The sequence below is a fragment of the Martes martes genome (assembly GCF_963455335.1).
Source record: "Martes martes genome assembly, chromosome: 1".
Lineage (NCBI taxonomy): Eukaryota > Metazoa > Chordata > Mammalia > Carnivora > Mustelidae > Martes > Martes martes.
Genome location: NC_137888.1, coordinates 106,951,405 through 106,975,615, shown reverse-complemented (window position 1 = coordinate 106,975,615; position 24,211 = coordinate 106,951,405). Strand labels below are relative to the sequence as shown.

At 43.9% G+C, this 24,211-nt stretch overlaps 1 pseudogene across 1 annotated transcript; it reads right to left on the bottom strand.

Moving 5' to 3' along the window:
- Nucleotides 1-6,567: 6,567 nt before the first annotated feature.
- On the bottom strand, nucleotides 6,568-15,775 carry LOC308343854 (nmrA-like family domain-containing protein 1; annotated as a pseudogene). The gene is made up of 3 exons: nucleotides 15,655-15,775; nucleotides 13,227-13,352; nucleotides 6,568-6,748 (listed from the first exon to the last, which is right to left on the bottom strand). The product of its transcript is annotated as a nmrA-like family domain-containing protein 1 (transcript).
- Between the last annotated feature and the right edge of the window lie 8,436 nt (nucleotides 15,776-24,211).

The window sequence follows — 24,211 nt, the reverse complement described above, 5'->3', positions numbered from 1 at the left end:
ATTCAGATAAAGTACAAAACAGGTATTCCTAAGCTGCAGGCTGTTCTCCTGCGGGAGAGGAGTTACATGCCTGGGTCCTTTCTCTGTCTGGTTTCCTCATTTTCTAAACATGGCTCTCCAGATCATCAGGCTTTTTAGGTGTCAATGCAAAGGTGGGAGGAAGATGATGGAGGATTGTGGGCAGTGGAAGACTTTTACACTAAGCCTACAAACATCGCAGAGCACTTCCACTCATGGGCTAGTGTCTATAGCACAGGTACGTGGCTGCAATTAATTGCAAAGAACACTTAGAACCGAGGTCCACCCAGGAAGGTGAGGAAACAGGTTTAATGACCATCTACCTCGTCTTGGCCACATACATCAACTTTCAGGGCAATGATGGGGCTAAAGGAAATAATGTCTACGAAATAAGGCAGCTTTCAACACAGGTTGTTTCCTCTCCTCTTTCTCTTTCTCCAGGGCCAAACTTTTGCAAGAAGCAGTGAGAGAATCTTCGTTTGTAATGATGCACAAGGAGCAGCTGGTGCCAACAAGCTCCTGACCTCCACAAGCCCTCGCCCGACATTTCCCCATTGCTGACATGGGGGACCCTGGAACCATGTTCGTGCTCCTTCCCTGCATCTTCCAGCACTCTCCCCACAGCCCTGACAGCTTCACCAGGTCCCTACCCTTCCATGACATTGGAACTTGGAGCTGTGAAACCCGGGGTCAGAAAATTATCGCTTAAGGAACAGGTAAGGTCAGTTACCGGTGGTGTTCCTGTATTTCTGTTAAATGTTATTCTTCATGCCTGCAGGTGGGGTATACGGTCTCTCACTTCCATAGTCCCCACACCTTCCTGTTGATGATATCCCTTCTGCTTCATTCATTGACCTGCCTGGTTCCTGGAAACCTTTGGATTTGATGCCCCCCAAGACTTCTTGGGGGCTCCCTGGGTCTCCACGCAGGGCTGCCACTCTCAAGCCCAGCCCCCTTTCTTGGGTGCATTCCCAGTCGGCCATTCAGACCTCATGGGTTTTGCCTGTACCCTGAGACACACCTTGGCTCTGCTTTCTCCCTCTGTATACATACACGGCTTCGGGCATACCCTCCTCATGACTCCCCCAAGTACTGCCTTGTCCTCACCTTAGCATCAATTTCATTATTCATCTGGGTGAAAGGGTCGGCGAGTGACATCTTACTGAACCTTGTGGTTTCGGAGCGTAGGACTGGACGAGGTGTCCCAGGCTTCTGGAGGGTTGGTCTATGTACAGTGTGGCCGGCTAGCGCTTCTACCTTGTTTCTAAGAGCCAATGGGTCCCAAATGCCAAACAAATGAATTCAGGATGAACATTATGATCCAAACCTTCCATAACTTGAGAATTGCGTTGGTCAAAGTTCTGATATGGTGGATAGCTCACGGACTTCAGAGACGGACAGACTTCAATTTAAATCCTGGCTCTGTCACCTTCAAAGTGTATGACTTGGGCAAAATATCTGAACTCTCTGACCTGGTGTCTCTTTCTCTGTAAATTGAGGAGATAATCTTGTTGAGAGCGTTGGTACAAAGACTTTGTGAAAGCACATATATGCAGTTTCAGAGCACAGTGATGATATCAAGTGAACAATCATAAATAATTATTATAGCTTGCCATGATGTAAGGAAGCATTAGGTTGATCTATACTCTTCATTAAATTTTACTTTTTACTTATTTCTTATTGAAGTTTAATTGACATACAATGTTATGTTAGTTTTAGGTGTATAGCATAGTGATTTGACCTTTATATATATTATGAAATGATCCCCACAATAAGCGTAGTTACCGTCTGTCACCATACATAGTCTTTACAGTATTATTGACTATATTCTCTATGCTGTACGTTGCATATTTATTTTATAAATATGTGACTTATTTATTTTATAACTGGAAGTTTGTACCTCTTAAGCCCCTTCACCTATTTTGCCCCTCCCCCCACCCTCTGCTCTGGAAAGCACCCATTCTCTGTATTTATGATTCTGTTTCGGTTTTGTTGTTTGTTCATTTGTTTTGTTTTTTTAGATTATTTGTTAAATTTTTAAAGTTACCTTTTTTTCCCATAAAGTTTCAACATATAATTAACATATTTTTACTAAGAAAAATGGGAGGAAAGGAGAAGCTTAAAAGAGGAAAAAAGGAGTCAACCAAAAACCTCACTATTCAGTAAAAACCACTATTACTATCTTGGTGGTTTTCCCCTCAGGATTTTACTATGTACATGTATAATTTACGCCATTGGAATTAAGCTCACTATGATGTTTCACATCTAACATTTTCCACTTAAAGCATAATAAGCTTTTTTTTCAATAAAAATTCTTTACAAACGCTCATTTTTGTTTTTGTTTTTTTTAAGATTTTATTTACTTATTTGAAAGAGAGAGCATGTGTGAGTGAGGGGAGGGACAGAGGGAGCGCAGAGCCTGCTGGGTCCTAAGACCCTGAGATGGGGACCTAATTTGAAGTAGAGGCTTAACCGACTGAGCCTGCCAGGCACCCCATTTCAAAGAACTTGAAATTCAATTTCAAAGAACTTGAAATTCAAGGAAATTTTAAAACTATCCAATCATTTATTTATCCATTCCTTTAGTGCTGAACATTTAGATTATTTCCATTTTCTTACTCTCATGAACAATACTTCCATATAAATGCTGCAACTTTTATTTGTATCAGGATTTGTGTTTACTTACTTAAAATAGCTTCCTAGAAGTGATATTGCCAAGTCAAAAGGGATGTACATTTCTAATCCTCCTGCAACAGGCCGCTCAGTATGTCCTTCAGAAATTCGATTAGAGCTTATTCTCTGGAGTGTTTTAAAATCCATGCTGTTGCTTTCCTATTCTCTTCTGCAGGGGGGCCATGAGCTGACTCTATTACAGTGGACAGTGACTTTGTAGAGTGCACAGTTTGGGGCGGGGGGGGGGGCGCTGCCCAGCATGCCCTTTCTTTTCCTAACAATGCCCTGAATTCCTTTGGGGGAATTGTTTCTGCCCCTTGTACAGTTCTGGTGTACAGAGTTGGAAGGGTCCCTGGGCAGGAGACAGAATGACATTGAAGCCAGCTGCTGGAGCACCCAGACCCAGGCTCTACCCCCTCACCACTGGGCTAGAGAGCAGTGCTCTGTGCTCCTGGGGCAGGAGCCCTCTTTCCGTGAAAGGTTCACCCTCCACCCAAAAGCCTCTCTTTGTGGTGGGTCAGGCCAGTTCTGGAGCCTTTGGATAATACCCTGGCTCTTCCTTTCCTTTCCTTAATCCCAAAGGAGGCACAGAGGAGGCACTTAATCCCACAGTGCCAGGTGCAAAGACAGTGTCTAGCACATGTTTGTTGAAATGACCTTGGAGGGAGACTGAGAGAGCCTAAAAGAGAGAGACCAAAGGGCTGTAATATGCACCATCTTAACTGTCTCCTGGAGCCTCTTTCTCAGTGAAAGCCCGTGGAGAAATCCAAGTGGGTCAAGGCCAATGTCAGCCTTTCTAATGGAAGGCTCATCCTGCCATCTAGTGGTGGGCAAAGGGAGCTGGGCAGGGACAAGACCCCAGCAGAGGGCAGTCGGGGTAGGAGGAACATGCAGTCCAGAAGGCCACAAGTGGGTGGGCAGGTCAGGGGAGACCTAGAACGCTCTGGGGACACCACAGAAGTCAGGGTGCCAATGTGAAGGAGATAAGGGCAGGAATTATTCCCAATAATATTTACAGCTACTCTTCACTGAGTGCTTACGGTCTGCCAAGGACTATCCAAAGTGTTCTTTGTGCTTTCAATCTTTTGGTCCTCCCAGCAGCCCCTTGGGAGGATAGGAACCAGTGCCCAGAGAAGTCAAGTGACTTGCCCAAGTACCCACAATTAGTTAGTGCCACAGGGAGGGATGAAATCCAGCATTATCTGACTTCATAGTTTGGGTTTCTAGGAACGTTTCCAAAATCAAGAAAGAAAGAGAGAGAGAGAGATCTCCTGTGTCCCTTCTGTCTCATCACCCCAGCCAGCCTTACCCTCATCCAACCCATTCCCTGGGCAACAGAGGGCAGTTTTGTTCACGGTGGTACACAGCCCTATGTTCACTTCGGGACCTCTCTTGGCTCCCCATGTCTCTACTCAGAGCAAATCCAAAGGGAAGTTTTCCTCTCCTAAGCCCAGAGATTGTTGAGGGGGAGGACAGGCTGATGGTGGACTCCTTTATCTACTGTCAACAAATATTAAAATATTGTAGACTTTCTGTTACAGTTCTTTTCCCTTATTGATTATGGGAGAGGAAGACTCAAAGGAGACCCCTAAAAGTACAATCTCCTTTCCAATGAGCCACTGTAAAGTTCGCTTTACAGTGAACTGTAAAGTTCGCTTCTAAGCCCAGAAGAGGCTTCATGCGCCTTCCAAGAACAATGGTGGGGCTGGCCCAGGGCTACCCCAGCCTTGTCCCAACGCCCGAAAGGACCACCCAGCAAATACACAAGGGGGCCAGGAAACCCACCAGCCTGCAGACACTCCCCATTAGGGGATACTGAGATTTACCTAGGAAAGAGCAGCCATTTTTTTCCTTCCTGGCCCACCCAGATGAGTAATAAACTGCCTATTTTTAGTTTAGAGTTTTGTTTTCCTTTTCGCTTTTTAGAGATCTATCCAGACCCATTTCCCAGGGTTGAGAGCTTCAATGGCCTTGAGTTTGTTGCTCAGGGGATAAGGAAAGTGCTCTTTGAAAAGGAGAGTGGTCCTCAAGTGCACTGTGACTGTGACTTCCCCCCCAAGAACCAAGACTGCCTGCAATAACTTCAACATCATTCATTCATTGCAATAACTTCAGCATCATTCATCAATAAACACTTGATGCCTTAAGAGCCAAAGTGGCTGATGTTTTTGGCTCTTTCTCTGGGTCAGATCCTAGGCCACTGCACCCAGGGAGCACCCTCTCACATGGGGAGCACCATCCCACCCTGACTCAGCTACTCTCAGCACCAGCCACTGCCTGCCTCACCTCCGCTCCCAGAATTGGACAACCTCTCATCCGCTAAGTACCAGTTGCTGGTTCTTACCACTCCCCAACCTATGCACATGTTTATTTCTCTTTTCTTATAATGATATCATCAATGACCTTTTTCACTCATTTGGTCAATCAATACCTGTTGGTCACCTAACCTGTGCAGACACCAGGACAAAGATGAGTTGCAAGTCTCTCAGAGCCAAGAGAAAACTAGTAAGACAATTACAACATGGCATAGGATATGCTAAGTTGGAAATAAACAAAGACACCATGGAGTGCCTTCCTTCACCTTTTCATTCCACTTTCCTCCCTTCGCCCTGGCCTTCCCTCAAGCTCCTTGCCTCCACCTACCATGGAGCCTCTGGATTTCACTCTAGCTAAATGCTTAGGTGGCCCCTCTTCCCTGGCTTGACACAGACCCCATCACAAACTGCAAAAGACCTATGGCAGCCTTGGGAGCCTGGACCACCCCATCAGTGCTGGGGCTAAACATCAAGCTTATGGAATGGATAAATGAAGGATCGATAATATATCGATTAAGAGCTGAGTGATGAGTCAATAGATGGTTTAACGAATGAACCAGGAAATGAAATTCCATCCTTGAAGCAAAACTGAATTTTAGAGTTTCCAGCACTCATGCTTGCTCACTGAAGGCGGTGTTCCCCAGAAAATTCCCTACAAAGATTTTTTTTTTAAGATTTTATTTATTGGGGTGCCTGGGTGGCTCAGTGGGTTAAAGCCTCTGCCTTCAGCTCAGATCATGGTCTCAGGTCCTGGGATCGAGCCCCGCATCGGGCTCTCCACTCACCGGGGAGCCTGTTTCCCCCTCTCTCTCTGCCTGCCTCTCTGCCTACTTGTGATCTCTGTCTGTCAAGTAGGTAGATGGAATCTTTAAAAAAAAAAAAAAAAAAAAGAAGATTTTATTTATTTATTTGACAGAGAGAGAGAAAGAGGGGGCACAAGCAGGGGGGAGCAACAGGCAGAGGGAGAGGGAGAAGCAGACTCCCTGCCTAGCAGAGAGTCATGCCCCTGGGGTCATGACCTGAGCCGAAGGCAGATGCTTAGCCAGCTAGCCACCCAGGCGCCCCACTATGATGAATTTTTAATTTAAGAAATGCAAGTTACATAAAAGTTTTTTGAGAATGTGACAATCCTCTTGGAGAGGCTGCAGCTGCGGAGAGAGAATTTCAGAACCAAGGTTCAGAGTCACTTATGCAGAACGTTGAATGGCCCCCAACTCATGTGAGGGAAGAAGCTTCAAATTCCTCAGGACAGAGCCTTTTGAGGCAATTTGACAGCTGGGGGCAGGGGAGCAGCTACAAAAGGTGATAGGTTTGGGGCTTCTCACTTAACCAAATGGGGGTACCACTCTGAACGCTGGCTGGAAATTTACGTGTGAGTGAAAATACCATATCAGATCACCACAGCCGTGTTCCTACTGAGAAGAGAACCACAGGGACATCTCTGGCATTCCAGCAACTGCGTTTTGACATTGTCTCTTCCATAAATGTAGATGCTGTGCTATAAAGAGGAACAGGACCAGGGAGAAAGAGGGTTTTGTGGTCAGGGGCCTGTCTGAACAGTTTAAATGCCCTCCAAGGCTCCCTGGTTCTCTGAGATAAGCTGGCTGAAGCTTTTGACTTTGGGGTTTAGTCGGTGAGGGAGCCTGACATCACGATCTGGCTTCGTTTGAGAGACGCGACAGATGTTGGCCATTTCCTCCGCTGCAGGAAATCCCAGCTTCCCATAAGCTTTGGGGGGTGATCTTTTAAGAACAAGTTAAAAGACAGGGAATGCTATAGCCCACATTTAAAGTAGTTTGAAATGAAATTATTCCCCTTAGTAATGAGACAGATACACAATGCTTTAGCCCAACTCTAAAACCCAAGATACTCTGAACATTCTTCATGAGCAACTGGGCAGCACACTGACTTTTCTCAGCTCATTTGGTGGCAGAACCTGATCTGAACTTATGTGAAGCCATTTGCGGTGTTCAGTGGTCCCATTCAGTCGAAATAGTCATATATTTTTCTGCAGAGACATTGATGTGTTGATTACAGTTTCCTGCTCGGGTCCCTGCTGGTGATCTTACATAATACACGTGGACCATAACCTATCTAAAATTGCTGGAAGATCCTAAAAGCTACATTATTCCTGCCCCAGGTGTTTCAGATAAGGTGCTGAGGACCTGTACCCCCCTTCACCTGACTGGCTTCCATAGACTTATCTTCATGGAATTCATCAGGCAGCCCATTAACCCCTTGCAGCACCAAGACTCCTTCACTCTGGCACCAGGCTCTCTCCCCTTCCCTTCTGCCTGACACCCTTTCCATCATCACTCCCTTCCTTGGTTAAAAACGAGCATTTTGAGCATCCCAGCCTCTGCCAGGGAGAGCCAGGCCCCCCACAGAAATGCTGCTGATCGCGTACCTACCGAGCCACCTTCTGTCACCTTCCACAAAATCCACCCACCTGAGTCCCTTCGGACCCTAACTAGACCAACTGTTGCCCACCTGAATCAGCAAAGACCATTTCTAACCTTCGGGTCCAGTGTGATCTGTCTTTAGTCTCCAGAGATAATCGCTCACCTTGTTATGCCACTTGGCTTTAAAAAATGTGGCAGACACAAAAAATGTACATAAAACAGTGATCATCATGTGCCATTTATAGTAATGAAAAATCAATAACAAATTACATGTCCCAAAAAAAGAATGGCAAAATAAATGTGGATACATTTTCTCTAAGAATATTATGCTGCTATTAAAAGTAATGTTTCTGAAGAAGTTTAACAGAATAGAAAAATGCTCATAATATAATGTTAAACAAAAAAGCCAGATACAAAATGGTACATATAGTGTTATTTGAATTGTATTGCATAAATACACTGGGAAAAGACCAGAAGAAAATGTGCCAAATCTTAACAGTTGCTATCGCTGATAAATTGAATTATGTGATTTTTATCTTCTTTTTTATAGTTTTCTTTATTTCCTGAGTTGTCTACAGAAAGCACTGTTATTTTTGAAAACAGAAAAAAAATTAAAATTTTAGTGAGTTTGCAATTAGAACACTATATGAGAAGCATGAAGCATGATTTCTTGTCTCCTTGGGTCACTCTTTCATCCTGTAATTTGGATTACTAGTATCTCTCAGTCAAATAAGAGATTCTTTTCTGTAGATTTTTGAAGGAAGAAGATTTGTTCTGTTGTGTCTCAACTCCTGAGAGAACCGTTTTCCTTTTGGGATTAGACAGTTTCAACCAGACCAGAGTTGTTTTGGGTTTTTGGTTTTTTTTTAAGATTTTATTTATTTATTTGACACAGAGAGAGATACAAGCGGGCAGAGAGGCAGGCAGGGTGGGGCTGGGTGGGGGGAGCAGGCTCCCCGCTGAGCAGAGAGCCAACCCGGGGCTGGGTCCCAGGACCCTGAGATCGTGGCCTGAGCCGAAGGCAGAGGATTAACCTAGACTAGATTTCTTGATGGGAGTTTGCTCTGAGCCGCGCATTCCCTTAAGTGATTAAGCCCACGGCCTCCATCTGACCAGACTCGGAGGAAAGTCAGACTTCCAGGGCTGGAGCGCCACCTCGTGGCCACATGCATCCTTCCCCAGAGTAGCGTGGTGCCGAAGCCCTTCCCCACTTAGTGGAGAGCACGTTCACGTTACTAAGAACAGGATCAACCACTTTGTAGAACACCCAACCTCTAAAGCCCTTGAACTTTTGGTGCCAGCGAAGATTCCGCTGCATTGTGGAACAACTCAGTATACCAAGAATAGTCAAGCACCAGGTATATGATTGAAAGATGCTTGGAAGGTCCTGAGCCCTCCAAAATAATGTCTACTCAGTCCACTGAGAATGAACACACACACACACACACACACACTGCATGCTCACACTCCTTCGCTTTTCTCCATCTCTTCCTTACAGAACTCAAACCCCACACCACAAACCGAATATAAGACCCAAATGCAGATTCCCTGGGAGAGAGGTTGGTCACGGAGAAGTAAGTTTGTACCCAGGTGCAAGTGACCCGGCAGGTCTTCTCAGAGGTCCATTTTTTGCATGGGGTTGGGAGTAACATATTCTCTCCATGAAACTGTGTAGTTTTTAGTGAGATTCCCCAGATGGGTTTTGTGGCTAGATTGAAAGCTACAATGGCTCCCACTCCTCAAAACAAAAACAAAACAAAACAAAAATCCTGGGGTTCCAGTACCTGAGGCAGCATTAGGAATCTAGATAGCCCCGCAAGGCTCACTTGTACCAAGAGTTGCAGATAAAAACAAAAGACAACGTCTATCCCTAACTCCAGGAAGCATTTTACCGCAGGGATCATCAAGCTTTCTCTTAAAGGGCGAGATATAAATATTTTAGGCTTTGTGGGCTGTATGGTCTCTAACTATACAGCCCTGTCACTGAATCATGAACAGAGCCACAGGCAATACACAAACAATGGTGTGTCTGTGTTCCAATAAATCGTTATTTACATAAAGCAGGCTTGGACTCAGTAAGGAAGAAGGGGGCCCCTACTCTGAAGAGATGTTAGCGCTGGATTGGACTTTAGAAATCATCCAAACAACAGTCTCGTTTCACAGCTGGGAGAACCACAGCCAAGAGAGGCAAAGAGCGGATTAGTTAATGCTTGCCAGCCTGAGAGAAGGCCTGGGCCCCTCTTGGGCTCTGACAGACTCTGTGTGAGGCACACACAGATACACACTTCCTTCTCAGAACCCTTGTTCTCTTTCCCCTTCCTTGGAGAAATGGCCAGGAGTGCTCAGTACCATCAGTTCCTCTCGATTTTCTGTGAAAGGGCTGTCCTTGGGGCGCCTAGGGGGCTCAGTTGGTTAAGCGTCTGCCTTCGGCTCACATCAGGATCTCAGGGTCCCGGAATCAAGTCCCACATTGGGCTTCTTGCTCACTGGGAAATCTGCTTCTCCCCCTCCCTCTGCCTGCCACTCCCCCTGCTTGTGTACCTGCTCTCTCTTTCTCTCTCTCTCTTTGTCAAATAAATAAATAAAATCTTAGAAAGAAAGAAAGAAAGGAAGGAAGGAAGAAAGAGAGAGAAGGAAAGAAAGAAACAAAGAAAGAAAGAGGAGGAAAGAAAGAAAAAGTCTGTCCTAGCCACACTCTAGGCAAGGCCATTCCCGCCTGATCTGCTCCTGAGGGCTTACTGAGCGCCAGACCCCATGCCAGGCCCCTCCCATGTGTTCCTCATTTCGTCCTTGCAACAGTCCCAGGAGAGAGAGATGTGATAATCTTTTTAAACATATGAATAAACCGAGGCTGGAGAGGTTACCTATCTTGCCAAGATTCCACAGATAGATAAGGGGAGAGCCGGGATTTGCTTACTTCCCCCAAAGAGCCTCTGGTTCACTCATGTTGATTCTAGAATTTAACCAGACCAGCTGTATCACTCCCTCCACCCAGACACAGTCTTGCCCACCCTCAAGGACCACCTCCTGGCCTCCTTCTTCTCCAGGAAGCTTCTCCTGCCGGTCTTTGGTCATGTCCAGCACAGATAGTGTGAGCAGTACAGCTGAGCACCTATGGCCTTCTGTTCAGTACTGAGCACTGTGACTTCAGGTGCATTAACATTTTTCCCCCACCCCTCCCCCCGTAAACTCCTCAAAAATGCCACTGGGACATAACAGGGGCCTGACATGTATGTATTGCCTGCCAAACACTTGTCCTGTCTTCACTGCTACCACACTGGTCCCAGCCCACCACCCTCTTTGACTTGAGTTATTGCCAAGTTGGTCTCCCTGTTTGCACTCTTGCCCTTCCCTGGTCTCTTTTCAACACAAAATTCGGAATGATTCTGTAAAAACTGAAGTCAGCTCATGTCCTATCTGCTTATACCTCCAACGGCTCTCTATGTCTCTCAGAAAATGAAAAACAAAAAACAAAAACAAACAAACAAACAAACGAACAAAAACATGGCTTATAGGCCCAGCCCCTCTGTTAGCTCTGGCCTCACATCCTACTTCCCCCTGCATTTGCTCTGATCCAGCCATACCGGCTGTTCTCTTTGCCCAAAAACCTCTTGCCCTGAATATTCACAAAGCCCATTATTTACCTCCATGAAAAGGTGCTCAGACGGTCACCTTCTCCAGGAAGCCCACCAGTTGTCTCATTTAAATCTCACATCCTCTCCTTCCTGCTATCTTTCCACATATACTGACCCTGCCCTGCATTTTCTATAGCACTGTCACCTTCTGACATACACTGTGTTTTACTTCTCTGGTATGTTTATTATCTGTCATCTTCATGAACATGAGCTTCACAACAGCAGAGCATTGTCTGTTTTGAACTGTTTATTACGGATTCCTCAATAAGGGACTGGCAAACAGACAAACATGTTGGCTAGTTTGATCCTCAAAACAGCCTTGAAACACAGGAGCATCAGGTACTTGCCCGAGGGGACTCAGCCAGCAAGCAGCGCAAGTGGGTTCAAACCTTCCTCTGTTACTCCCAACACAACGCCCTGCCTACAGGGTGTTACAGCCTCTCACAGATTCCCAGAATCCCAGACCAGAACCCAGTGTAGACATGACTTAACCCCAGCATGCTTTTTCTTTTACATGAAGAAACTAAGTCTATTTACTCGCCCAGTGCCTCACGGCTAGAGGGCGGCCAGCAGAGACAAGCGTCATGGCCCCTGACTGTCATTCCAGGAAAAGTGACCTCAGGCTTAGCAGACAGGGACTAATAACCACATTTAGTCTTTTATAGCAAAATTTGCTTCCTTGATTAGATCTTCTAGGCAAAATGTCTGCTCATTCCTTGGATTAAATTGTATTTTGTGTTTGTCAAGCAGTTAGAGCCTTTTGAGGCACTTCGAGTCAAGTCTGTTCTGACTTTGAGAACTGTTTTTACTTCAGGGTTGACGTTCTTGGGCCAAGCTCAAACCAGCTGTGGGACTGTGGTAAAGAATATGGCTCTGGAGCCAAAGTACCTGGGTTTAAGTCCTGGTTCTACCTTTGTGATCTTGGGGCAGTTACTTGGTAAATCTGTCCCTCGGCTTCCTCATCTGTAAAATGCAGACAATTAGCACAGTGCCAAGCACCTAGTAAGTTCTTAGTAAACGTTACTTATTCCTATAGTGTGGGGATATCTGACGCTGGGTTTTACAGACTTTGTGACCCCTAATGAGACAGGGTATCAGCAGAAGTTAAAGACATCATCTTTACACCGAGGCTCGATCTGGGAAATGTCAGACGAGCTGGCCTCTGAAACCTGGTAGAGGGGTGGGAAGAAAGGGGGAGGGGTGACGAGATGTGCCACATTTACACACTTATCTAGTCATTTGTTGAGCTATGACTCAACAAATTACCTATGTTATCCCCTACCCCAAGTTACCTATGGGGTAGGGGATGCGCTCCTGGCTCTCTAGCTCAGGTCTACTCTGCCTGCCCCAAGTTACGCCTCTGAAGAGTCTTAATAGTGCACCAAGGAAGAAAGGTTAAGTTGCTGCCATTGATACAGCAGTATTCCTTCCACACCCCAGAACCAGCCCGGACTCTGGGTAAAGAGAACAGCCCCAAAGGGTAAGGGGACGCTGGCCAGTGGACTGACAGCATTGGAATTCCCAGGCGTCCTTGTTAAAACCACAGTCTTTCAGGCCCCAGCCAAGACTGATGGAATCGGGCTCCGCAGGCAGAGCTGGGAAGCTGTCCCTGGGGAGCCAGGGTCCCTCGGGGGATTCTGACCACGGGACCCACTCGGGTCAAGAGGGTAATGTTTTCCCCTACTGCCCCAGAAGGTCAGGTGGATGAGCTAGAAGAAGTCATATTGTCCAACTTTCCCATCAGACGTGAGAAACTAAGGCTCGAGGTCATGAAGCTAACTACTTAAAGAAGGAGCGTCAGTATGTTGAGACTGGAAGCGTAACCCTTTGTGTTCCCAGTCCAAGACCCCGTTCTCTGTGAAGTCTGGGACAGTCTGCTATCCCTTTCAGCTCTTCACACAGAACTAAGCACAGAGTAGGCACTCAAATGTCCTCTGAGGAGAAGACGCCAGGGAAAGAGGGAGGAGGAAAGGGGAGGACAGCAGCTATCTGGCTAACTTTAACTACAACCTTCCAGGGGTGCCTGGCTGGCTCAGTCGGTAGAGTGTGTGACCCTTGATCTCAGAGTCGTGAGTTTGAGCCCCACGAAGGAACACAGAGTTTACTTAAAAAGAGAGAGAGAGAGAAAGAGAAAAGGAAATCATTGCAACCTTCCATTTATCTAAGGCGTAGCAATCACGGGCTTCCACGTGGTGAGAATGTTTTCAAAGAGGCTGCCATGCAGACATTAGTCATGGGGATGCCAATGGACCAGAAATACCCCTCTACCTCTCCCTCCCCATCAAACTGTGGCACCTCCAACTTGCCATCTACCCAGGCACTTTTCCTTCTCCAGGCCTCTCTATATCACCTGCTTCCCACCCAGGAGCTTGGCAGCCTCTGCCATGAGCTTTCCTTAAGGCACAAATTCTTTCCATAGATGACTAGATTTGCATAGAGACTAGAGGACAGGTGCTAGGGTCCCCTCCACTCCCTCCTTTTCTTACCACTCTCCTTAGAAAGGGGGCTCTCCAGGATAAAAATATATTTAAGGTATCGTACGAGGGGCCACCAGAATTAGCAAGCAGAGACTCCACTATGTCAAAATGCTGAAGCCAGCGGCCTGCTCCCACTAGAGCTGGAAGACCTGGGACACTGAGGAGGTGGTGGGGAGTTGAACAGGAAAGAGGGAGGAGGAGCAGAGAAGAAAGGAATTCCAGAGATCTCTGGGAAGCTGAGAGGCAGCCTGGTGGGAATAGTCCACATTGGCCCCTCCTTCTGGGCTTTCACAGTCTTCATGGTGGATTGTCACATTTATACATATATATAAAATATGGTTTTCGGCTAATGGAGTCTATCTGCACATCATTCGGACATGGGGGGCATAACTGAGGGAGATATAGATATATTACACACTTATAGTTTGTTTATACAATTTATAAAATATGTAAATTTGTATGTATAAAATATATACTTACAGCAAATATATCTATCTTCTCTTTTTTCGTGTTTTTAATTCCAAATTTTCCGAAACACCTTCATTTCTCTCTCTCTCTCTTTCTCTCTTTCTGTCTCTCTTTTCCCTCTTTTCTCTTTTCTTTCTTACAAAACCCATGGAGCAGGCAGAGAAGACATCATTAACCTGAAATAGTAGATGCGGAAAGTAGAACAGAGAAGTGACTTGCACTCCCTGCTCCACAGTGAGTGGAGATCTGATTTAGAACCCAGAGTTCCTAAAATAAGCCCGCCTAAAGTTTGTCATTAAAAGACAAGCCATAGGGGCGCCTGGGTGGCTCAGTGGTTTAAGCCTCTGCCTTCGGCTCAGGTCATGATCTCAGGGTCCTGGGATCAAGCCCTGCATCGGACTCTCTGCTCAGTGGGGATCAAGCCCTGCATCGGACTCTCTGCTCAGTGGGGATCAAGCCCTGCATCGGACTCTCTGCTCAGTGGGGAGCCTGCTTCCCCCCCTCTCTCTGCCTGCCTCTCTGCCTACTTCTGATTTCTCTCTGTCAAATAAATAAAAGACAAGCTGTAAATGGTAGAATTCATTTAACAGACATTCCTTCAACGGTTCAGTCTTGCTCTTAATTTTTTGAATTGTGCCACTTCTGCAAGAGGCTGATCCCATCCATTGCATTTTTAAAATCCGATTTTCATAATTTTTTCTAATTTACACATATATATCATTTTCAAATAGTGCTGTCAGGAGGGAAAACGTAGATCAAATGACAAAGCCGTTCCCTGAGCCCCAGTGCTGGTAACTGCTCTCCAGAAGTAACTATTTTCATTTCTTAGCTGTTTCATTATTTCTAAATAACATATTAACTCTGCTAACTCTTGACTTTTTCCAGTTTACGGTGTCATCTCCTAAATTCCTGCTATGAAAGATGAGCTCTCATTTTAGTGTTCTCTCTCAATTCTCTCTCATACACACAGTCCATTGCTATCACTGCCACACGTATACACAGTTTCCTCCAGTTCATCCTCCCAACGTCGTCTCTGTGGATTAGATCAGGAATCAGGGCTCACACACAGCTGAGGCTGAGCCAAATGACATTCTATGGTTTCATTCGCTTCTTTTACAAACTCTTGTTGTCTCAGGAGTTAATGCTGTGGGTTTATTTGCTTGTTTATTTCTTTTTCTGTGTATCCATTACTAATTACTAATTCATCCCCAAATTCTCGACCAGAAGTGTGCACATACTCATTGCACTTTTGTTCTTCCCTTTCCACTGTCAGGGTAACCTTAATATGTGGGGTGTCCTTCCTGCCACCCCTCCTATGCCATCTACATGCAAATGGGAAGCCAAGAATCTAATGACTGGCTCCATTACTCAGGTATCCTAGGTCTGGAGATTTGGACAAGCGACACATAACACTGATTTCACAATCAAAGACACTCTACCAGGCACCGAAAGTACATCTATTTCTTAAATGCCAGAGGGATGTTGTGGAGTGAGATCTATATTTTTGCCCAGACTGAAGGCCTACCCTCTTCTAAGGAGGGTAGAGCAACCAAGGAGGATGAAAGGAAAGGGCTCAGAGGTCATTGCCAGCTGACATGCTTCTTTCTCTCGGTCCCTTGGCTGAGATGGTCCCAGAAGTTGGGTCCCACAGAAGCCCCCTAGACACCTTTTAAGGCGGCATCTGCTTCATAATTCAGGTCTCCTTTTACCACCAGGGCACCAAAGCTCCGGAGCACCAGTGCATTTGGTGGAATCACAAACCTGGTCAGTTGTCTCCCAGCCGGCATTTTGCTCCAAAAGAGCCATGGTCATAGAGCCATCCTGAGTTCCTGTAGGATCAGGGAGAGGAGAAACACAGGAAGGATCAGAAAGAAAGTTCACTAAAGGAAGTTGAGCTCACTTTTCAGAGTCGAGCTGCCATAGTAGCTGCATCAGAAGGTGTCCCCCGACCTTACCATATTGGTTTTCAATCTAGTTTGAGTCATTTGTTGAACTATGACCAGAGTCACCTACGAGGCAGGGGAGGTGCTCCTGGCACCTTTGCAGAAGTCATGGGGAGGAAGGATGGGAGAGGCTCGAGGCAAAAGGTCGCCAAATGAGCAGGGTGCCAGAGCCTGCCCCAGATTCAACCGAGAAACCCTTCTCTTAGCAGGTTAAAGATTTTATTTTGAGATTATTCAGACAGCTTTATTTTCCAAAGAGGCTCCTAGCCTGATCTCTTTTCTAAGATAAATATACTCATGGAATACAGTCAGATATATCACAAGAAAGGCACGCGACACCTCTGCTGCCCTACAGTACACACAGTTCTGTGCTCTAGCTGGTTGGAGAATTCTCAGGACCATTCCAAGCCAACAGGCAAAAGAGACAAAGATTTATATTCAGAGCAGTTTACCCATAGCATTGTTTGAATTGTAACATAATCTAAATGTTTGCCACTAAGGAATCAGTTAAATTATGGCATAGCCATAGGACAGAATGGTATATCTCCATTAAAAATTACATTTTCTAAGACTTTTCATACTATGGGAAAATACAACATAAAGTGATGTCCTATCAGTAGAATAGAGAGCTCCATATAGGGTGTGATTCCGGGTTGTAAGGAAAAATAATTATATACGCATACACTATTGAAGGCTTTTATGCAATACGTTGGTGGTGGGGCCCATGGACTGGGCATAACACGATATTATCACACTCACACTTTTCTTGCAGCTATGACATGTGGAGTGGAAGGTTAGAGGAACACCTAGTGTATGATTCAGTTGACATTAAATTTAAAAGGAAAAACTGATCTACGGTGATAGAAGTCAGAATCGTGGTTACTCTGGGGGATAGTGACCCAAAGGAGCTTAACAAGGCCTTTATATATACACACACACAAATACATATATACAAATACACAAATATATACAAATATTTGTGTATATACAAACATATACAAATCTTATATATAGATATATAATATATAATTATTAATATAAAATATATTTTAAATTATTAATATAAAAATATTTAAAATTAATGTAAAATCACATATCATTATTATAAATAATTTATGTATTATAATATATAGGTGTATATTATATAAAATATATTATATTATATATTATAAAGTTATATGTAGGGGCGCCTGGGTGGTTCAGTCGTTAAGCATCTGCCTTTGGCTCAGGTCATGAGCCCCGCATCGGGCTCCCTGCTCAGCGGGAAACCTGCTTCTCCCTCTCCCACTCCCTTTGCTTCTGTTCCCTCTCTCACTGTGTCTCTCTCTGTCAAATAAATAAATAAATATAATCTTTTAAAAATACACACATTTTTTAAAAAAGTTATATATATATATAAAAAGTTATATATATATATATGGATGTGTATATATATCTTACATATAGATGTATATATATCTTACACCTCATTGGAAAGTTTACTTCAGGGAAAAATAAGAAGTTTAAAGTGACCCAACAGGAGAAGCTAAAGTGGGCAGCCTATAAGCATATACACAGGGTGGAAACAAAAACCTGTGGCTTTTTTTTTTCCTGCAATTTATTGCAGTTTCTATGACATTTTTTTAAAATTAATTTCTTTTCAGCGTAACAGAATTCATTGTTTAAGCTAATCCCCACCAGGGTAAGTAGTGACGCTTTAAGACCATGTGCTCACAGAGAACAGTCAATGCCTTTTTCTTTGTAGTTTGAAGGCATCCTGAGCTGATGTCCAAGTGTTAATTTAGGGTTCCCTGGATGAAAGGAGTCTGTGTTTTTGGTCTACCCAGTGGAGAGAACGGGCAGGCTTCTCAGCTCTTAATGTTCAGCAGCACACTGCCTTGCCTGCCTTTGCCTCTCACTCCGAGTTTAATTACCTCCAGCTCGTCAACGCTCAGCTGAAAGGCTGTATAACATGATTCAAGCTGCAGAGTATGACCATCCTGGGTTCAACAACCAGCTCCAACCCTTACTAGCTGCGTGAGCTGAGACAAGTTTCACACTTCCCCCGAGCTTCGATTTCCTCATTTACAGGCTGGGCGTTAGAGTAGTATCTACCGCGTATCGGCGTAGTGAAGATTAAATGAAATTAAACCACTTATGTGATGCGGTCAAAAGTAATGAACTGCTATTATTTCTCAACCCACTTTGCACTCTCAGACTAGCTTCCTCACCGCAACCAGCCTCTTACCCCACATTGTCATTCATCTTCTCCCCTGCACTAAACTGATATGCGCTCAAAGAGCAGCAGTTAGCTTATCAAAAAGGAAAATATGGAAATAAATCTGGCTGGGAGTGGGGGAGGCATGAAGCACATTCAGATCCAAACAGAACGTGTAGTTGTTAGGCCAGGTTGGAGGGTTCCCGGTCTCCCACTCTCCACCGCAGTTTCTCTTGAAGGATGAATGGCACCTTGGCTCTAACGTTTTCCTTGGGTCTTAATGACACCATCCAAGGAGACAGAGAAGCTTGGGGGACCTGGGGAGGTTGCCCTGTGGAGGATTTGACAAGTGAGGCACTCAACTCAGTACACAATTTAAGAGATTGCCAAGGGCTCCGGGGTGGCTCAGTTGGTTAAGCGACCAGCCTTGGCTCAGATCATAAGAGACTGCCAAAAAATCCATGATGAAGATAAAGATCTTAATGCAAGATTTTTAAAAATCAAAATGAATCCCCAACATCCATGGGGAACATATTTCAAAACGTTCGGTAAATACAGGATCCAGCAAGGCCAGGATTGGGGCGGGGGGGAGGTGAGACTAAGTCTCCTTAGCACGGACAGGACTCCTAGGCATCTTAAATTCTTAGATTTTACCCAAGAGGAACACCACTGTCTGGTAAAACACACATTTGTGTAATTATCTTTTAAACTAGGTAGTTCCCTTTCTGTAGGAACCTGGCCCACGATCCTTCGTCCTTTTGGTTCCCTTCGGAGCAGACTAAGACTTCTTATATACCTGCATTTCCCAGAGCAGCAGCAAGAGTGTGTGTGTGTGTGTGTGTGTGTGTGTGTGTGTGTTCTCTCCCCTGAGAATGGGGGTATATTCTCAGGGGAAAGTACTGATCTGCCTAACTTGGGTTAAGTATCCACCCACAGTCCACTCAGCTGAGGTATGGTATGCCTAGTCTATCCCAGTCACTACGTCAGGTATTAACAAAATACCTACTCCTTATACCAACCCTGTGATTGCTTTTCAGAGGAGGAGAGTGAGTTACATCTAAATCCACAGAACTAGGAAGGGGCAGAGCCAAGGTTAGAATTCAGTTCTTCTTTCTGTCTGGATGCAAAGCCCATGCTGTTTTCAATAAACACACTGCCTCCCTTTCTATATAAGAAGGATACGGTAACTGTTCAATAATTTCTCCATATTATAGTAAATATAAGCTAAATTATTGGTGTCCTAAAGAGGGAAAAAATCATTTATCACTTGAAGAGAAGAGTAAAGGGGAAAAATCAGGGGAAGGACTCAGGAAAGGCCTCATATTCTAGTTCAGGTAAGAATTCAACTGTAGAACCGGGTAAGAAAGTTATTCCTGCCAAAGGATAAAGCTTTATAAGCCCATAACAGTTTTTTTTTTTCAAGGAGTTTATTTTTATTTATTATTTTTATTTTTTTAATTTTTTTAGCTCCAGTGGTACAGGTCTGTGAATTGCCAGGTTTACACACTTCACAGCACTTACTATAGCACATACCCTCCCCAATGTCCATAACCCCGCCACCATAACAGTTTTAAGCATTAAAAAGTTTAGGGCACCTGGGTGGCTCAGTCCGTTTAGCTTCTGCCTTCGGCTCAGGTCATGATCCCAGAAGCTGGGGATCAAGTCTCGCATCGGGCTCCCTGCTCACTGGGGAGTCTGCTTCTCCCTCTACCCTTATCCCCTGTTCGTGATCTCTCTCTCTCTATCTCTAGCTCAAAAAATAAATAAATAAAATATTAAAAAATTTTTTAAAAAGTTTAGATGAAGTTCTTTCCTTGTGTTTATGTTTCTCAGAGTTGAATGGATTTTTCTAATTTATCAAATAATGTTTTCCCCTCCAGAAGATTTGGAAAATTCTAGTACGTGTAGATTAGGATCACTTTCCTCATAATATCACTACCTTCCTTGAAGGAATGCCATTTAACGTATTTGGTCTCATTTTTTTTATTCATTATTGTCTTTATATAGTTGAGATCATTCATTACATACCAGTGGGTAGCTCTTAGGTAAAATAAAGGTGAACAAAATACAGTAAAATCATGTTAATATATTGAAGATTTTACTAGTGAGGACTCTCATTTGCAAAAAATAGACATTGTGGAAATTATTCAAAAGATACGAGTCAATTTTAGAAACTTCAGAAATTCTGAGGACAAATCTCAGAGGCTGAATGGTCAGGACATGCCTCAAAATGATGTCACAGAGCTGGTCTGGCAAAGATACCAGGGCTGCTGTCCCCTGGCCCCACCACAACTTAGAGTCACCAACACTGCTGACCCTGGGTGGGGGGCGATGGCAGCTTCAAGATAAATCTGTATACAAATGGGAACACAATTTACAATAAAAATAGAACCACATAGGAAAGGACAAGTTATTTACTACCCCACGTTGGAGAAGCTGGTGATCCCTCGATGGGGAAAAAGATAAAACAATCTATGTTCCACGCTACACACAAAAGAGAACTGTACTTGGAATTTCACCTAAATGTGATAGATGAAAACAGCAAATAGAACAAAGGATAGAAGATCTTTGTAACTTATGATCGAGGAAAGATTCATAAATAATTCATAAAAAATTCATAAACAAAATTTCTCCGTACACTGGTAGCCAGTTTAACACCTTAATAGGAAGGTACCAAATAAGAGAGCTACACACCAGAATCTCCCTCAGATGCCGAGAAAAAAAGCCAGCAGTGTGAATCAGAGCCCGAAGGGCCCTCCTACCTCCTGGCGAGGAGCAGTAGGGGTATGCCACAAGGAGGAGGCAGGTGACAGACACCTCCTTAGGGTCTCCTTGGACTGAATCAGGAGTGACTGAGGATGGGAGGGAAGGTTCCAGATTTTCAGCTGGTTGAGCATCAAATCCTGCATTGTAACTGATCATTCGACTTCTTGCCTCACCATGCTGATGTGGTCTGGGAAGACTTGTGTTGATTAAAAAAAAAACAACTCTATCTACTCATTTTTAATGATATTGGCCCTATATATATTCTGGTGAAGGTGTTACTAACATGAAGACATTCATTTTCCCATAGCAAATCAGTAAAAGAAAATCTCTCATATCAGATTTGTCTGAGAAGACAAATATCAGAAGACAAACAGAGTTTTAACCTTCCCTCTCACTTCTGTCTGGTTCAGAAAATTTTTCCTGCACGCCAAACCCTTTCTTTATTTCCTCCTGCGTTGTCATAATGAAAACTGTGCAACTGCTGTCAAACGTTTAAACAAAACCACAAAAAGAAAAACCATGAGGAAAATGTAAAGGTACATTTATCTTATCTCAGGACGAGAAAGGACTTTCTCAGCTTAAATCAAATTAAAAAAAAAAATTCCTCACAAAGAAAATGTGTAGCTTGGATTACATGAAAATTGATAATCTCTTGTGGTCAACACGCATTGAGATAGTTACCCAGCTCACAGTGATTTCCCATTGACCATATTTGTGCCACTTTCTTTTGCCAGGAAGAGAGCTGCGTCCCAGGCTAGGGGTAGGCACATGACCTAGCCTAGCCAATCACAGTACCTCTCTCCTCCCACTTCCTATCATTTTGTCCTCCTTTCATTCCACATCTATTCCTTGATTGAGGATTCAGTGACGAGGAAAATATTCCTGTCCTCTTGAAGCTTAGAGTTTGGGGGGAATTAAACATTAATCAAAAGAAACATAGAAAATTGTTAAATAATTTACATACAGCCATTTGGTAGAATATTATACAACCAGTAGTATACACGCAACATATAACACCACTTTAATAACCAGAGAAAAGAATCCAGTTATAACATTCCAATTGCCAACAAGTCATGGGGAGGCAGGCTTCCACCTCATCTGGTCCAGATCTGCTCTCAACACCGCAAGCCTCCTTACTATCCAGCTGTGCTCGCAGGCATCCCGTGGTCTTGTCTCTGGGCTCCTGGAATCTGCCAAATATTCTTACCTCAGTGCCTTTGTGCCCTCACTGATTCCCTCCTAGGAATACAGCTTTCTTGCTTTTGAAACAGCTGGCTTCTCATCTTCATAAAAAGGGCATGGTATAAAGGTCATGGCACATATTTACCGTGGGATACCACACAACTGTCTTTAAAATATGAGCTAAATCTATGGGTACTGATACGGAAAAATACTTAGTGTATTTTAGATTGCTAACTGAAAAAAGCAAGTTGCAGAATAGCATGTTAAAGGAATATATATACATGATTCCATGTGTTTTTAAAAAATTTTTTTTGTCTATCAAACATCTAAATTTAGTGTTTTTACACTAAATACATACCTGGAGAAGCTGAGTAATGAAACTGGAAAAGAAAAGAGAATGGGAAAGAGGATTTTCACTTTTTACATTGCTCAATTATTACTGGAGGGTTTTTTATATCCTCAGCCTATATTATTTATATAATAAGAATTCTAGAAGGGATGGGGCGGGAGGGACAGGGTGGCTGGGTGATGGATATGCGGGAGGGTGTGTACTATGGTGAGTGCTGTGAATTGTGTAAGACTGATGATTCACAGACCTGTACCTCTGAAACAAATAATACATTGTATGTTAATTTAAAAAAAAGAATTCTAAGGCAAACGTTTTCTTTGTATGTTAAATGTCTGAGCTCTAAATGTTTTTATTTTGGTATTCTAGTTTTTGCTCCCTTGATCTCTTTCCCAGATTTCTCCAAGTAGCTGGAGAAGGTCTTTATTTTATTTTTTTAAGCTGACTTTCTCTTTAGTGCTCAGGACACTCCAAAGCGATTGGTTATTTCACCACGGTTATTTTTATTATGCAGCCATAGTCATCATACTATCTGTTTCTTAATTTCCTCTCAGTTCTAAAGTGGTTCATGAAAACCTGCTGTAACTGAGTCTCCAAGTTTTGACCTCTACATTCATGTTTCCAAGCAATGGACAGGTGTTGAGTCACTAGATCCACTATTAGTTCTCTGAGGACACCCCCCCCCCAATCATTCCTTTAAGGATCTTGCTTATTCAGTGGAAGGTTCCTTGACCATCTCTATACTGGTAATTCCAGTTCTATATATTCTACCCAGATCTCCCCAAGTCCCATATTGCAATAACCAGTACTCACTGGACATCTTTGCATGGATGTCCCAGCAAAAACCTCATTCCCACATGTCCCAAACTTAACTCATCATTCTGCCCACCTGCCGTTATTTTCCTCCCTAGTCAATGGCACCAATGTCCTTCCACCTTGTCACCCAAGCTAAACGTAGAAGTTGGTCTAGCTTTTCTCTTACCTTCACTACACACCCCAGCAGAATTTTAGGGGACCACATTCCTGGGAGCAATGTTGAATCAGGGTCCAATCAGGAGAGATAAGCTACATGGTAACATGAGCAGAGAACTTTTTTGTTTGTGTGCAGTTCTCAAACAACTTTTAATAACCAGAGGCACCCTCTAGGTATTCACTTCCTAGAAGGACAGACTTAATCCAGCGATACAGCCATGGTATCCTTCTAGCCACATCTGACCTCTTTCTTGCTGACACAAGAAGAAGGCAATTTCAAGTATTGCCCATGTAATTTTTTGCTGTGTTTTTCTTCCTTATAGGAATTTATCTTTTCTGATTATAAGAGCTTTTGGGTTTTGTAAACTTGCCAGTTTCAGATATGAGCAAGGGAGACTGGTCAGAATTCCTGAGTCACATTCCGGGGCAGACCCTCCAGAGTCTGCACCCCTGAGTCATGCTGAGCCCTGAAACCAAGAGATTTGAGGTAAGAAAGCAGCAAGCCTGCCCAAGCCATTCTACCCAGCATGGAATTCCCCAACAGCAACTTCCTGTCTGATCTTCCTGTTTGTTCCAGAACGTTCTTTTCCAGTTCTAGAGGCCAACCACATTCCTTGGCTAATGGCCCATTCTTCCATCTGCAAAGCCAGGCTTTCTCCCTCACTCTCCCTCACCATTTCACTCTGACCACAGACCCTTAATAAAAAGAATTATTAACTATAACTGGGGATAGGGACAATGAGAAAATAACTATGAAGAAGTAAAGGGATCTCTAAAGAACACAGGAATAGCAGATATAAGGAGAAGCCCTACCCCT